Source organism: Panthera leo, chromosome D1 (assembly GCF_018350215.1).
Source record: "Panthera leo isolate Ple1 chromosome D1, P.leo_Ple1_pat1.1, whole genome shotgun sequence".
Lineage (NCBI taxonomy): Eukaryota > Metazoa > Chordata > Mammalia > Carnivora > Felidae > Panthera > Panthera leo.
The window spans coordinates 50,631,505-50,646,034 of record NC_056688.1 but is presented as its reverse complement, the minus strand read 5'-3'; the positions used below and the strand labels follow the sequence as shown (position 1 = coordinate 50,646,034).

Sequence of the window (14,530 nt, the reverse complement as noted above, 5' to 3'; positions counted from 1 at the left end):
ATTAACTCAAAATGAGGCCATTAGGGTGGGCACTAATCCAATCTGACTGTGGTCTTCTTAAGAAGAGGAGATTAAGACATACAGAGTGACAGCAGAGGTGCCTGGACACAAAGGAACGGCCATCTGTAAGCCAAGGAAAAAGGCCTCAGAGAAAATCAACTCTTCCAAATCCTTGATCTTGGACTCACAGCCTCCAGACCTTTGAGAAAACCTGTTGATAAACGCATGTTGTTAACCCAGTACTGTACCACCCAGTAGGTGATATGTTGTCATGGTAGCCCAAGCAAACTAGTACACTCAGTATATATTTATTTGACTACTTTTCATAAAATGCGTGAAGCATGTGATATTTTCACTAACTTAAGGAAAAACATATTGCCACATTTTTCATATAAAGATTATTAATTTTTAAAAATGTATAGGCAACATAATAAAAACAATTCCAAACATATTAAATTGCTGTTACAACAAAATTTTAAAAGCTTAAAGAATGTTTATCCTCATAAGGAAAGTCAAGATCATAGAACATATTTTTTGGCAAAATGTAGTAAAAAGAATATATTGGTTTCATTCAAACTTATAAACAAAAAATCTCAGTAATAATATAGAATCTAAAATAATCTCTGAATAGAAAAATAATGGAATTAATTTCAAACCTTTTCTGCTTTTTTGGCACATATTTATTGAGCAACAGTGATAAGGTATCACAATATAGAGTTGTCCAATATGATAGCCACTAGCTACATGTGGCTATATAAATTTAAATTGATTCAAATTGAATGAAATTTAAAATTCCATTCTTCAGTTGTACTAGTCACATTTCAAGTGTTTAATAGTGACATGTGGCTAGTGGCTAAATTATTGGATCGCGCAGATATAGAACATTTCTATCACTGCCCACTGTTCTATTAGACATTAGTCCTGGGTCCATGTCCTGGATTTTTCACTTAGTAGTTATTTAATCTTTCTGTAACTCAATTAATTTATTTTCAGGTAGGGAGCAATGAGTAAGCCAACTCTCGAAAGATTATTATGAGAATTTAATGAGCTAACACCTGTGAAGGTCAATTGTAAATTGAGAAATGTTATAATAAGTGTTGTGCTATGCCAAATGAATGTACTAGTGAGTCAGATATGTAGCCTAATTTGAAGGAGAGTATATGGCATAGGTAAGTTAAGGCTTGTAGACAAATAACTACCATACAAAATAGAAGGTGAGAAACACATAATTAATGGGGAACTACAGAAATGTTCAAATATTTTCCCCATTGCTTAGGTATAATAGTCCAAACTCTAAACAATCTGGTCTTCTGATCTCTTGGTTATTTATTTATTTGTTTGTCTTGTGTTTTTCTTTATGCTCTATTCTACCTAGATTTATTATTATTAGAGTTTGCTTTTTTTTTTTTTAACTCAACTCTTCCAGGCAAAACCTCACTTTCAGACTTTCCTCACTCTTTCCTGGACTGTGTAACGTGGGGCTAGGCTGCTCCAGTTTGACCCCTAGCTTCTTCCATCCCTTCATCTGGCTGACTCATCTCAGACACCACCGCTTCTCAGGACACTCCTCTGACTATCCTAGTTGTCTGTCATCACGATTATGGTATTTGGTTGAAATGTCCTGTGAACTGAAATTGCCTCTCTCTCTACTGACTGCAAATTCTGGATAACTAGGAATTATTATTCTCTCTATCACTGTTAAACCCTCAACACCTACCACTGTTGCTAGCTCATAGTAAGTGTCCAATATGTTAACTGAAAAAGGGAAAGAAAAAATGCTTTTAGCTGATGAGATTGTATATGTGGGTAAGTCATCAAGGAGATGGTGTTTTAATGACTTCCTTCAAATGTGATTTTTTTTTTCCTTTTTGACTCAACCATGCTGTATGCACCACAAACATAAGGACTAGGTCTTTCCTTCGTGTCTAATATAGAACCTAAGCCTACATTTTGATTCACAAACTTAATATTTGGCATGCTTTATCTATAATTTGTTGTTTAGTTCATTGCAGAATGAACTAAATATAAACTAAAGTGGGATAGAAAATATCTTAAGTATTTCATAGTCATTTACTTTGTGCCTGGGAATGCCCCCACCCTTTTATATGGATTATTTCATGAAACCCTTACCACAACCCTGAGAGTTAAGTATTATATTCATTTGACAGATAAGTAAATAAAAGCTAAAGGCAGTTAAGTGACTTGTCAGATGTAGAGCTAGTAATTGGTGAAACTGGAAATTAAACCAGGTCTATCTGATTTGAGGGACAATACATATTCCACCAGAACAGTAAGGTAACTATGGGATGATGACTCCATCTCTCAATCATAGGTAATATTTATGTGAAAATTTGAGGTCCTTTTTCCCTTGCAACCAGGGTAAAGGATATCTGATTTTTTTTAGATAATAATTTCACTCATCTATTATTTCTGTCATCACAAATGTTTTAAAGATATACTGTATTTAAGCTCATTTCATTTATAGTCTCCTTGTGCATAAATATCTCTTTAATCCATTCAGTTTGTTTCAACTTCTCAGATTTAATTTACCCCAAAGTTTTTCCATTGACAACTTACTGTATAGAACAAAAACATTCTTCTCTAAATAACATTTATATCAATGAAGAGCATTCACTATTCTTTTTTCATTTATGTATGTGTATGTATAGGTATATGTAAGGAATCTGAGATAAACACATTTGATACAAATCTCTGGGAAAAATGATTCTTTCTTAATGTTTTACAATTTTTTTCATTTATGAATGAGTTGATTTATTGAGTTTAAACTAAACTGATACATTATTCATATTAATGATGCACATAAATAATGTTGATTTTTATCTCCAAAAGTTCCTTTAACAAATTCACTAGGAAGAAGGCTATAACTCATTGCCAATACTTTATCAACTCATTAGAACATGAAATTTGTAAGAATCTTTGTTTAGCTCAAGGGAGAAAGTGTGTAACATTTTTTCATAGGTAAGGTGAATGCTAAATATACTCAGGCAAATTAGAACAAGGACAAATTATTATTATCAACATTTTAAAAGACAACTCTTGAAATCTCTTATAAATGGCTGTTCCACTGCATTTTAACTCTCTACAAATTTGGCATAAAAACATTTCATTTATTTTGCAAAATAAACACGTCAACCTGCTAACTGGAAAAAGTAACCATGTTCCTAACATTCTCAGTGATATCTGTCCTGTCAAAACCCTTCATTTTTTCATGTAATTCAAGTTCCTGGATCTTCCACACTGTCTTTAAAATGGTCCCAAGTTAGAAACATCTACAGTCATTCAGAGTACTATTCATTGTGTCATTAAAGAACCTACTATGCCTACTTTGGCAGATCAAATTGTCATATCCAGGGTGAGGAAAAAGGAATAAGGAAGATGAAGACTGACGACAGCATCAAATATAAAACTCCGAGTAACCATTCATTCACTTTGCAAACATTTACCTAAAATTTATTCACGCTAAGTAATTCCTAGCTACTACAGATACAGAGAGGAGTGGGATGCAGTCCCTGTGCTTAAGAGACATTTATATAAGTAACTAAAAAATGCAATAATATGATTCTAGCTATAAATTAGATAATATCTATAGCTTGGATAGCAGAGTGCTGACACATGAAATATTCTCAGTAAATATTAGACTTTTATTATATATAATACTATAAGCACAGCTACATTATACATTCATATATATTACGAATACTATATGCCATATATATGCAATTTTTGTGCTATTATTATTAATAAAAGCAGAGGGTTTTATTTTTTAAAGTTCTGAAAAGTAAAGTGTTATAATTAGGGTGAGAAAGGAAAGTCACCAAAGCTCTCATAAAATGGTTAACAGATTAGATGGATCTCAAGAAATAAATCAGATAATACTTATAGAAAAATGAGGAGAATTTTGTACTAAATAAATAAGCAGTATTTCACTTGCATGTGGGAAAAGAGGAGCTTGTGTCCTAAATCCTGAACTTCAGGGGGCCCACCCCATCCTAATAGTGTGACTATTCCCCACCCAAAGTTTACACCTCACATTTTAGACCATGCTCTGGATATACAGGTCACTGGAGTTCCAAAGAACCATACAGTCTTTTATTCCACCTTCATTCTCTTAGGTGCTGACCAAACCACCATTGTTGGGTTTTTTTGTTTGTTGTTTTGATAGAAATCACATATTCCATTGTTTTGTTTTTTTATATAAATCACATATTTTATTTTACTATTTTATATTTTTAAATATAATTTGTTGTCAAATTGGCTAACATACAGTGTATAAAGTGTGTTCTTGGTTTTTGGGGTAGATTCCCATGGCGAACCACCATCGTTCTAAGTATACTACTGAATGGTGGCTCAGGGTTGTCTTTTTATGAGGTGTTTGGTTAGAGACTGAATTAGTGGGCTGGGCTGTTCAGATGTGGAGGATTCAGAACATGGACCAGGGATAACAGTTTAGGGTAATTTTTCTTTGTGCCACTACATTCTGGGGTAGAATTCTAAGGCAAGAAGAAGATTCTAAATTTGAACTGAGATTTCAAAACCATTATCAAATTATTTTTGTCAAAGAAAGAAGATATACTCAACAGTGTGATAATCAATTTGCAGTTTTTAACTATTTAGACACATGTACTTTTTAACGAATTTTTAAGTATTTAGGTAGGAGGACTTCCATTTGGATGCTTGCCCCAGGACCTGAAAAATGGATGGGTTTGTGACCTAACCATAAAAGTAAAGTTGTCCATGTCATGGTATATTGATCTATATAACAGAAAAACAGACAAGAGAAATGAATAGTGGGGAGAAAATGGTGACTAGAACAGTAATGTTAAATTCAGATCAGAAAAGACTGGTGCTAAGAAGCAGGAGTTTTATCCTCTAGAGTGGTGTGGTAGGGAGAATAATGGCTTCCCAGGATATCTACATCCAAATCCCTATAAACAGTGAATATTACCTTACATGGCAAAAGGGATTTTGAAGATGTGATTAAATTTCCAGATTTCGAGATGAGGAGATTATCCTGGAATATCCAGGGGGTCCTAATCTAATTATATAAGTCCTTAAAAGCTGAGAACCCTCCCCAGCTGTGTTCAGAGAGATGGCCCTATGGGAAGAGAAGCATGAGAGGGACTCAGGATTGCTGGCTCTGAAGTGGAAGGAAGGAACCATGAGCTACAGAAGGCAAGTGGCCTTGAGGAGCTAGAAAGGGCAAGAAAACTAATTCTCTCCTGGAGCTTCCAGGATCTAATGCAGCCCTGCTGATGCCCTGACGTTAGCCCCTCATACCCATGACAGATTTCTTTCCTCCAGATAATAAATGTTATTTTAAGCCTCTAAATTTTTATTAATTTGTTACAGCGGTGATGGAAAAGGCAGAATATAGGCAGCATCATTGGTAAGGACTGGCTTATTTAGCCAACTCCTAGGTAAAAGGAAGTAGCAGAAGATGAGCATTTTATGTAGAGACATTGCCGGAGTTCTGATGGTAAGGTAGAAGTAATAAAGGGAAAATACGGGGAAATAATGCAGGTTTCTGAATTGCAGGACTTCTCAAAGCCTCTCATAAGTTAGGGCACACTGTGACTCTCCAAGAAGGATACACAGCATTTCCCTAAATTATTTAAATAAGGAAAAATCAGTTTATTTTCATATGGAGGAATACCTCACCAGACAGAACGTTGCTTGTAAAACTATTATAAGGAAAGAGTCATCAAAGGATTCTGAATAGGGAAAGAACCTGATCCAATATCAGTCTCGTACCAGGCTGGCTATGGGCAACAGGAAGATATCTCATTGTATCCTATACTTATGCTGCATTCGAGGTTCAAGCACAGCGCCAGGTACAAGAGGGGGACCAAATATTCCCTAGCATTAGAAAAGGGCAGTAAATGCTTTAAAGTCCTCCGAATCTTCTCTCTTAAAATGTATACAATGTTCATCAGTACAAAGCATTAATTATTCAATTTTCAAGAATCTAAAGAAATTAATTTGTCTTTTTATTAGTTATTTATATATACTGGGAAGCCTTTAGGAAGGCAATACTCAAATCATTATTTTTTTCACTTAAAGTGGAAAATACTGCAGAGAACATTGAATGAATCCTTAGTAGTGTTGAGGAGAGAACTCACATCCAGAGGTTGGCAACCTATTTATGATTACACAGCTGTCTGACGGTGTCCTTACGACTAGAGCCCAGTTCTCTCATTATCCGAAATTGTGGTTTTCCTATTATTCGTTAGGATCATTGTGCAGTAAGCATTATGTTTCAGGGAATATTATTAGAATGCAGTATACATACATGTATAGACCTTTTTCCCTTCTATAAAATAAAATTACCATCTCCTACCTTCCACTGTTTCCAAAAAGTTTTAAATGGATGAGTTTTACAGATGTCTTTAAGATGATAATAGGGTTCTACTTTATTTAAAATATTATCTGCTTGGAATGAGATAGAATTGCTTAATTCAGTTAACTTGTGTGGGCATAGTTATAAATTCAGTGGCATATTTTAACATAACATGCTATGTTCTTCCCCTGTTTATTTATTGAGCACTTATTAAGGACAGAGCCCTCTGCTGGGCACTGAAGATACAATGTGTGGGACACACAGTCATCCTTAAAAGAGATTTTACTTTGGGTTGAGAGACAAGTAAGTGATTCAGAAACTGGCAACTAAACCCTCAAGGCAAGTAGGGTTCAGGAAAAGGAATAAAATATAAGCAGAGAGCAAATCATAAAAAGAATTGTGTTTACTACAGACTTAGGGAGCATCAAAGACTATCCAGGCCTCAAAACTACATCACTGGGACTCAAGAAAACCCAGAGTACAGGACAAGAAGAAAGAGGAAGAGGAAGAGGAAGAGGAAGAGGAAGAGGAAGAGGAGGAGGAGGATGAGGAGGAGGAAAAGCAGGGGGAGGACGAGGGAGAAAGAAAGGGGAAAAAGAAGGGAGAAGGAGAAGGGAGGGGTAGAGGAAGAAGAAGGAGGAGGAAGTACAGGAAGGAGAAAATGACTCCTCCTCCCCCCCCCGGTGGCATTAAGCTTGACCCATTTTTGTATGCTCCTAATACCCTAGGCACACCCCCAGTTTTGCCATTGTTTCAATACTTTGTAGTGCTCTGTTTATCTATTTACCTGTGTGTGCAACCAAAAAGTTTTTTAATCTCCTGTAGGTAATTAACCAAGTGGTCTTCAGTTCTTATCTTTTCCATGACAAGCAAGGTGCCAGGCTTATGGTAAGTACTATGTTAATATTAATTAAATGAATTATTAAGGCATGAAAATATTTCAGGAGAGGGAATTATTCTTTCTCATTACTTTTATTCCTGCAAATACAATACTTACTGCTGGGCTGAGAATTTGAGTTTGCATCATATCCCTTAGCACCATCTGATTTGGCAGTAGGGTGAGTCAGAGAGTTACACAAACTCAGGTTCACCCTGACTTTCAGAGACCCACAACAGTCAGTCCATCTCTCAGCACTACAAAGACAGAACCCCTAGTATAAACTATTGATTTTAGTTAATAACAACATATCATTAGCTCATCAATTGTAACAACTGTACTACCCTATGTGAAATTTTAATAATAGAGAAAATTGTGAGGAACTGCTGTACTTCCTTCTCAATTTTCTATAAACTCAGAATTGCTCTAAAAATAAAAGTCTATTACTTTAAAAAAAATCTAGTGCACATACGCTTACTTCTCATCTAAAACTTCAGCATGTTGAATTCTGTGGGTATGGGACACTTCAAGCGTATGTTTCTAAGTTCAGGAATTAGATTCTTAAATTTTACTATATAAAGTGTCGAATTTTGTGACAGCACTTTTTTTTTTTTTTGTTACTAGGACACTTTAGATTTAAAAAAAAATTTTTTTTAATGTTTATTTACTTTTGACAGAGAGACAAAGCAAGAACAAAGGGGAGGGGCAGAGAGAGAGGGACACACACAATCTGAAGCAGGCTCCAGGCTCCAAGCTGTCAGCACAGAGCCCGATGCGGGGCTCAAATCCATGAACCATGAGATCATGACCTGAGCCGAAGTCGGACGCTCAACCAACTGAGCCACCCAGGGTCCCCATTACTAGGGTAGTTTAAAAACAAGTACAACTAGCAATAAGTTTAAAGTGAAATATATTCCTATATAATCTTTACAGCTTAAAGTAGGCACTGTTGCTTTCCCCTTTATAGCTGAGAAAACAGACTCAGAGATTTGAGGTCAAATGTCTCACAACCAGCAAGCAGCAAGTCAAAATTCAAACTGAGTCATTTTTCTTAACATTTATGCTGCTTTTAACAACATAAAGGTTAAGTATAGAGATACTGGTGAAGCATATATAAATATATAAATACAAGGAAATTTGGGCCTAACTCTTCAGTTACTTGACAGACAGCCTGGCTCGTATCCACTATGTAGCAGCAACCCATCCATGTCCTCAACATACTGACTTATTTATTAAACAATATTCTGCCAAAAGGTCACAATTTAAATAATGAAAGCAATAAAGTAATGGATACATTTCTGGATGAAATACTGTTGGCTAATTCCCCCCGATCTAGTCACAGTCATTTTTAATTAATATTTACAACAGAAAGAATTCCTGTTCCAAGCAAGCAGCTATGGGTTCTAGGAGCTGCTCAGCATGGAGGTCTAAACGTTATGCAATGCTAATATACAGATGGAGGATCCAGGTGGGACTGCAACGGAGAGTCCTTCGGAGAGTGTAGAACTTTCTTCCTCCTAATCTCAGATATGACATCATTGGCATATTAAAACTTACCTACTTGGTACAATACATGTGTGTTGTAGGCCATGTGTCCGTGAGGCTCATTTGTATTGGCTTTTGCATGTTGCTCTTTGAGGACCGGGAATGCTTTTCTCTACTACATAAGTACTAGTACCTCAAGTACTACTGAAAGAATTTCACCATGACTGAGAAAATGGGAAAATGAAAGCAAAACATGACAATGTCACAGTAAGCACCGTCCAGGAGAACTAACATTGTATTTTCAGATTTAAAAATGTTTCAAACCACAACTTTATGAAAATTGAAGCTTTTGTTTAGTCTATTTTATGTTATTTTATGTCATTAATTTCTTCCCTATTAATGGCATTGCAAAGCAATTATGGAAACTACAGGTATAATTTCCAGGCAACAGACCCTGGTACATACTTGGTATTTTCGGGGTTTTCACTGAGACAGTATATATATCTTTTTTTTTCCCTTTATTAAAGTAAGAACCTATATTATTACACTATTACTATTAATTATTATTACCGAATATATTCTATAGTAAAATTTGAGATCTAGAGTAAGATTTCTGGGATTTACACTGTACCTCCTCCAATATTCCTTAATAAGAAATTCTGGGGCACCTGGGTGGCTCAGTTACTTAAGTGGCTGGCTCTTGGTTTTGGCTCAGGTCAGGATCTCACAATTTATGACATCAAGCCTGGCATCAGGCTCTATGCTGACAGTGCAAAGCCTGCTTGGAATTCTCCCTCTCTCGCGCGCGCGCACGCGCGCACACGCGTGCATGCAAAATAAATAAATAAACATAAAAAAAATAGAATTCCTCATGGAAAACTGTTGAAATCCTTTGGCTGTTTGAAGTTAGTTTGCTCACTTTAAAATTTAAATAATAATGTAATTTATTGCCTTGAGAAAATATCCAAACCTAGTATCCTAACATTTAAACCCCACTTCTATCCACTTGCTTTCTCCATACTGACCACATATCTCTTGGTGTCACCTCAACCCCAGACTCCTATTGAGCCAAGAACAGTCAGTTGTACATGCTCTCCCACACCCCATGTCCCAATGGAAGCTCAACTTCCAAGAGGGCTGTCTCACTCCCTGCCTTCTTGCCCTAACTGTTCTATCTGCTAGCCATCTTCTTTTTTTTATTGACCAACTGACTTCTAAATCTCCGTTTGTCTTTCAAAACACTCCTCTCAGAAATACCTTCTCTGCAAACCCTCTCTAGCTTTAGATTTATATCACACTTGGATGCCTATTCATCATTCATTCTCTGCTTTTGCCTTCCTAACACAACACCCATTTTGTCCTCTTCAAATTCTAGTTTCTTTGATTGCCATTCCTTCTTATTTCAGGATGAGGCTGTTTGAGACAGAGGTCGAGGGAGAGATCTCATCTGAGAAGGTGCTATTCTACATCCACTTATCATGAGGTGCACTGGTCTGGACTACTGGAATCAGAGACCTGGATCCAATCTCAACTCTACTATTTACTGGCTGTGCAGTCTCTAACAAGTTTACTTTCCTGAGTTCTAGTTTTCCAGTATTATAATTAACATTATAATGTCTCTTTTATAAGATTATTATAAAAGGTAATTTTTATGAAAGGCCTAGAATAGCTCTTGGCTCATAAAAAGAAAGGGATATTATATATGGAAGTATACATAACCACTCTTCTGTGTAGAATATTACACAATATTTTCAATAAAAACCCTAAGTCTTTTACATCTTTCAGCCATACTTTCTTCATCAATCTGTATATTGCTGTTAAGTCATTTATGTATATGATATATAGACAGATACAAAATTATACCATATATATGTATATTTAATTACATATAAAGAGATATATAAACATATATTCATATATTTGGATATATGTGGTCATCTTTTTCCCCCTTCTCTCTCTATAAATATATATATTTATCTATGAATATATATATAAATATATTTATATTTATATTTATATGGCCAGAAGATGAAGATGGTAGGTAGAAGTTCAGTGTAGTATATAAAATTCCAGCTCTGGATGGATGGGGGTTGAATTCCAATTATATGGCATCTGTTAGCAGCATGGCCTAAGCAAGCAACTTAAGACTTCTGAACCTCGTTTTCTTTGTTGAAAGTTTAAGAAAATAGAATCTACCAGTACAAGTTATTTCTAGGATTGAAGGTTACCGTCTACATGCAATGTGCCTGCATGTGTATGCAGGTGTGTGTGGTATGTATTTCCCCTAGGAACAACAGTTCAGTATTCACTAATTCAGTGTTTGTGAAGGCTTCATATAGCTACCACAAACAATAAGAATTAAATATATATATATATATATATATATATATATATATATATATATATACATATACACACACACATTATGTATATATATATATTGTATTATGTATATATATATATTGCATGATGTATATGTATGTTATATATACATATAATACACACACACATATATATATAATGTGCATATATATCTACACATTTATTGCCTTGAGGATCTAATTTACCATTGTATACACCACTGCACTCTGTCAATAACTATTGTTTAACAAGGATTCAGTTCATTTTTGCAGAAGAAAGCAAAGGAAAAATAGAGGTATGGAGAGAAGAAAAGACATCAGGGACTGAATGGAAGGTGACTGCGTGCAAGACGGTTCTGAAACTCATCACAAGGTTGACATGTGGCTAATGACTCTTTTCCCATCAAAATTTGACTGCCAGGTTTTCATGGAATGTTCCTCTGTAATACCTTTCATGGTTGGCGCCCTTACTCCCTGCCACTTCCCCTGAATGCCAAATATACCTACACATGCTTTCATTTTTCTTCTTAAAATATTTGCCACCATTTATAGCATCACCTTCTTTGTCTCGGTCATCCTTTTTTCCAGTTATGACAAGCTCTTGCTAAATCTGTAAATGAGCTCAGAGGCTTCCTTCCTTTAGGATAATTCTTCATCTTTCTCCCTCTACTTTGCACTTCATGCTGGAATTGCTTGTGCCCTGTCTATGTATTATTTTTCTTTTCAAGCAAGCTGAGCAAGAGACCAAAGGAACAATTTAACAAGAAGAAGTAAAGCCATTTGGTGATATATGAGAAAATTTTGACAAAAAGTGATAGTAATAATAATTCCATGAGTGAATGACAGCTACAAGCTGGGCATCATATTAGACCTTTTATATACTGTTATGGGCTGAACTGTGTTCCCACAAAATTCATATGTCGAAGTCCTAACCTCTAGTACTTCAAAATGTGACAGTATTTGGAGATAAAGCCCTTAAAGAGGTAATTAAGGTAAAATGAGGTTGTAAGGATAGGCTCTAACCTAAATGACTCATGTCTTTATAGGAAGAGGAGATTAGGACACAGATGTGCACAGAGAAAAGACCAGGGGAAGACAGATGGGGATAATGGCCATTTAAAAGCCAAGGAGAGGTATCTTAGAAGAAATCAACTCTGCTGACATCTTGATCTTAGAATTCTAGTCTCCAGAACTATGAGGAAATAAATTTCTCTTGTTTAAGCCCCCAGGCTGTGGTACTTTGTTACAGCAACCCTAGAAACTAATACATACACTTCATTTTATTTGCTTCCCATAGCATCCCATAAAGAACAAATAAGTATCACTCTCTCCTTTTTATACATGGTGAGAGGAAGGCTCAAAAATAACATTTGAAGGATGCCATTTGAAGTGGAAAATCAACCCACTGATGAACGTGATTAAATAGAAACTAGAAGCAAAAATAATCTGAAGCAATAGGTTTGTAGGCTGATGCTCATACATTAAATATGTTTTCTAGTTCCCTATGTTATTTACTTAACTGATTTTGTCCATTTTGTGCCATGCTTTGTGATATGTGCTGAGGATTCAGAGAGAAATAAAACAGTTCTTGCCCCCCAGAAGCCCATGGCTTTTTAGAGAAGATCCACACAAAATTCATTCATTAATTCAATATATTGTACTGGATATATTCACTACATCTAACTGCCACAAGTCTAGACACAGACATGATCAACTCTGCTGAGCATCAAGGAAAGCCTTGTAAGCAGACAGGCAGGCCTGCAGTCCTGTGGTGGTGCTCCCCGAATTCTCATGTCCCTGCCAGCACCTTCTGGATGGCTTCCCAGAACCACAACCCAGCCTCCACCAGCATCACTGCTTGCTGCCCACAAAGGAGCCAGGGCACTGGCCACTCCATGGGCAAGAGGCTACAGCAGGAGCTGATGACCCTGATGATGTCTGGCAACACAGGAATTCCTATCTTCCCTGAATCAGACAACCATTTTAAGTGGACAGGGGCCATCCATGGAGCAGCTGACAGAGTATATGAAGATCTGAGGTATAAGCTTTTCTTGGAGTTTCCAGTGGCTAACCTTAAAATGCACCCACAGTGCACTTCCTCACACCCTGCTACCACCCCACTGTGCACACCTGGGGTAACATCTGCTTAACATCCTGAAGGACAAGTGGGCCACCCTGTATGATTGTCAGGATCCTCCTGCTGTCCATACAGAGCCTGCTAGGAGAACCCAACATTGATAGCCCTTTGAACATACAAGCTGCTGAGCCCTGAAAAAAAGCCCACAACCTTTAAAAAGTATCTGCAAGAAACCTACTCAAAGCAGGTCTCCAGACAAGAACGCTGTCTTATCCAGCCTCTCTCCTTGTGTTGTCTTTTTAGTTTTCCCTTAGATGGTCTGCCCTTTCTTTGATTTCTGCATAGGACTGTATCTTAACCTGTAGTGTCATTTTTGTTTTGTTTTTTTGTTTTTTGTTGTTTTTTTTTTTATTAAGTCTCTGATTGAGTCCTTATGATAAATATGTTAAATGAATACATTTTGGGATTTTTACAAAAATCAAAGGTCTTAAAACAATGACTCATCTGAGGCTTGAAGTATGAGGTGATAAGACAGAACAATGGCTGATGGCTTCTCAAATGGAAACAAGGACCTATGCTACTGTTTAGTCACTAGCTGGGCAAAAAAGCAGATAAACAGAGCAAGGTGAACTGAGGCACTCCTGAGCCATTTCAGTTTCCCTCCAGACTAGCCTTGCTCTGACATGTTGCTCCCCTGAACACAGCATGGCTACTGCTTCCAGCAGAGTTACCTGCAAATAGTGGAAACCCTGTCAATCCTGATGATAGACTGACTAACTGAACAACTGGTTTATGCTTGCCCATTTATTTTTAATCTGAGCTGATAATGCTACCAAGCTCTTCCCTTGGGAATGTATATGAAGATAAATGAGGTAATTTATGCCATAGGGTTCTGAACTCCTTAGAAGAAAAATGTTACAATAAATTTACAGTTATATTATATATTCTTTAATAAATATTTGATTGGATGTGCATAGAATATCTATGATCCCTTAAGAGATTTAGAGGAAAATAGCCAAGAAAAGACCTATAAGCCTTAAACTGCCAAAACCCCAGAAGATGATTTAAGCAATGCAATAAGTAAGTAGGTTGACCTATTTCTCATTTTAAAGGCAGAAATAAAATTACCATTCCTATGTAGGAAAAGGCTTCTTCCCACGGTGAGTATGAGCAATATTAACACCAAGCTTTCTCTTTCTTTAGAAACACTTCTAAGTTAGGTTTAGAATGAAAGAAGCTCAGACAAATACAAAAATACAACCATGAAAATTAATTACAGTAGCAGGTCCTTGACTAACCAATCTAGTCCCTTTTATGCTGTCCCTCAGTCAGGGTACACTGTGAAAAAAGCAAGGGCCTTGAAGTCATAATGA

General features: G+C 36.3%; 1 pseudogene; it reads left to right on the top strand.

The window, feature by feature from the left end:
- The first annotated feature begins 13,002 nt into the window (after positions 1–13,002).
- Positions 13,003–13,491, top strand: LOC122201187 (annotated as a pseudogene).
- The last annotated feature ends 1,039 nt before the right edge of the window (positions 13,492–14,530 follow it).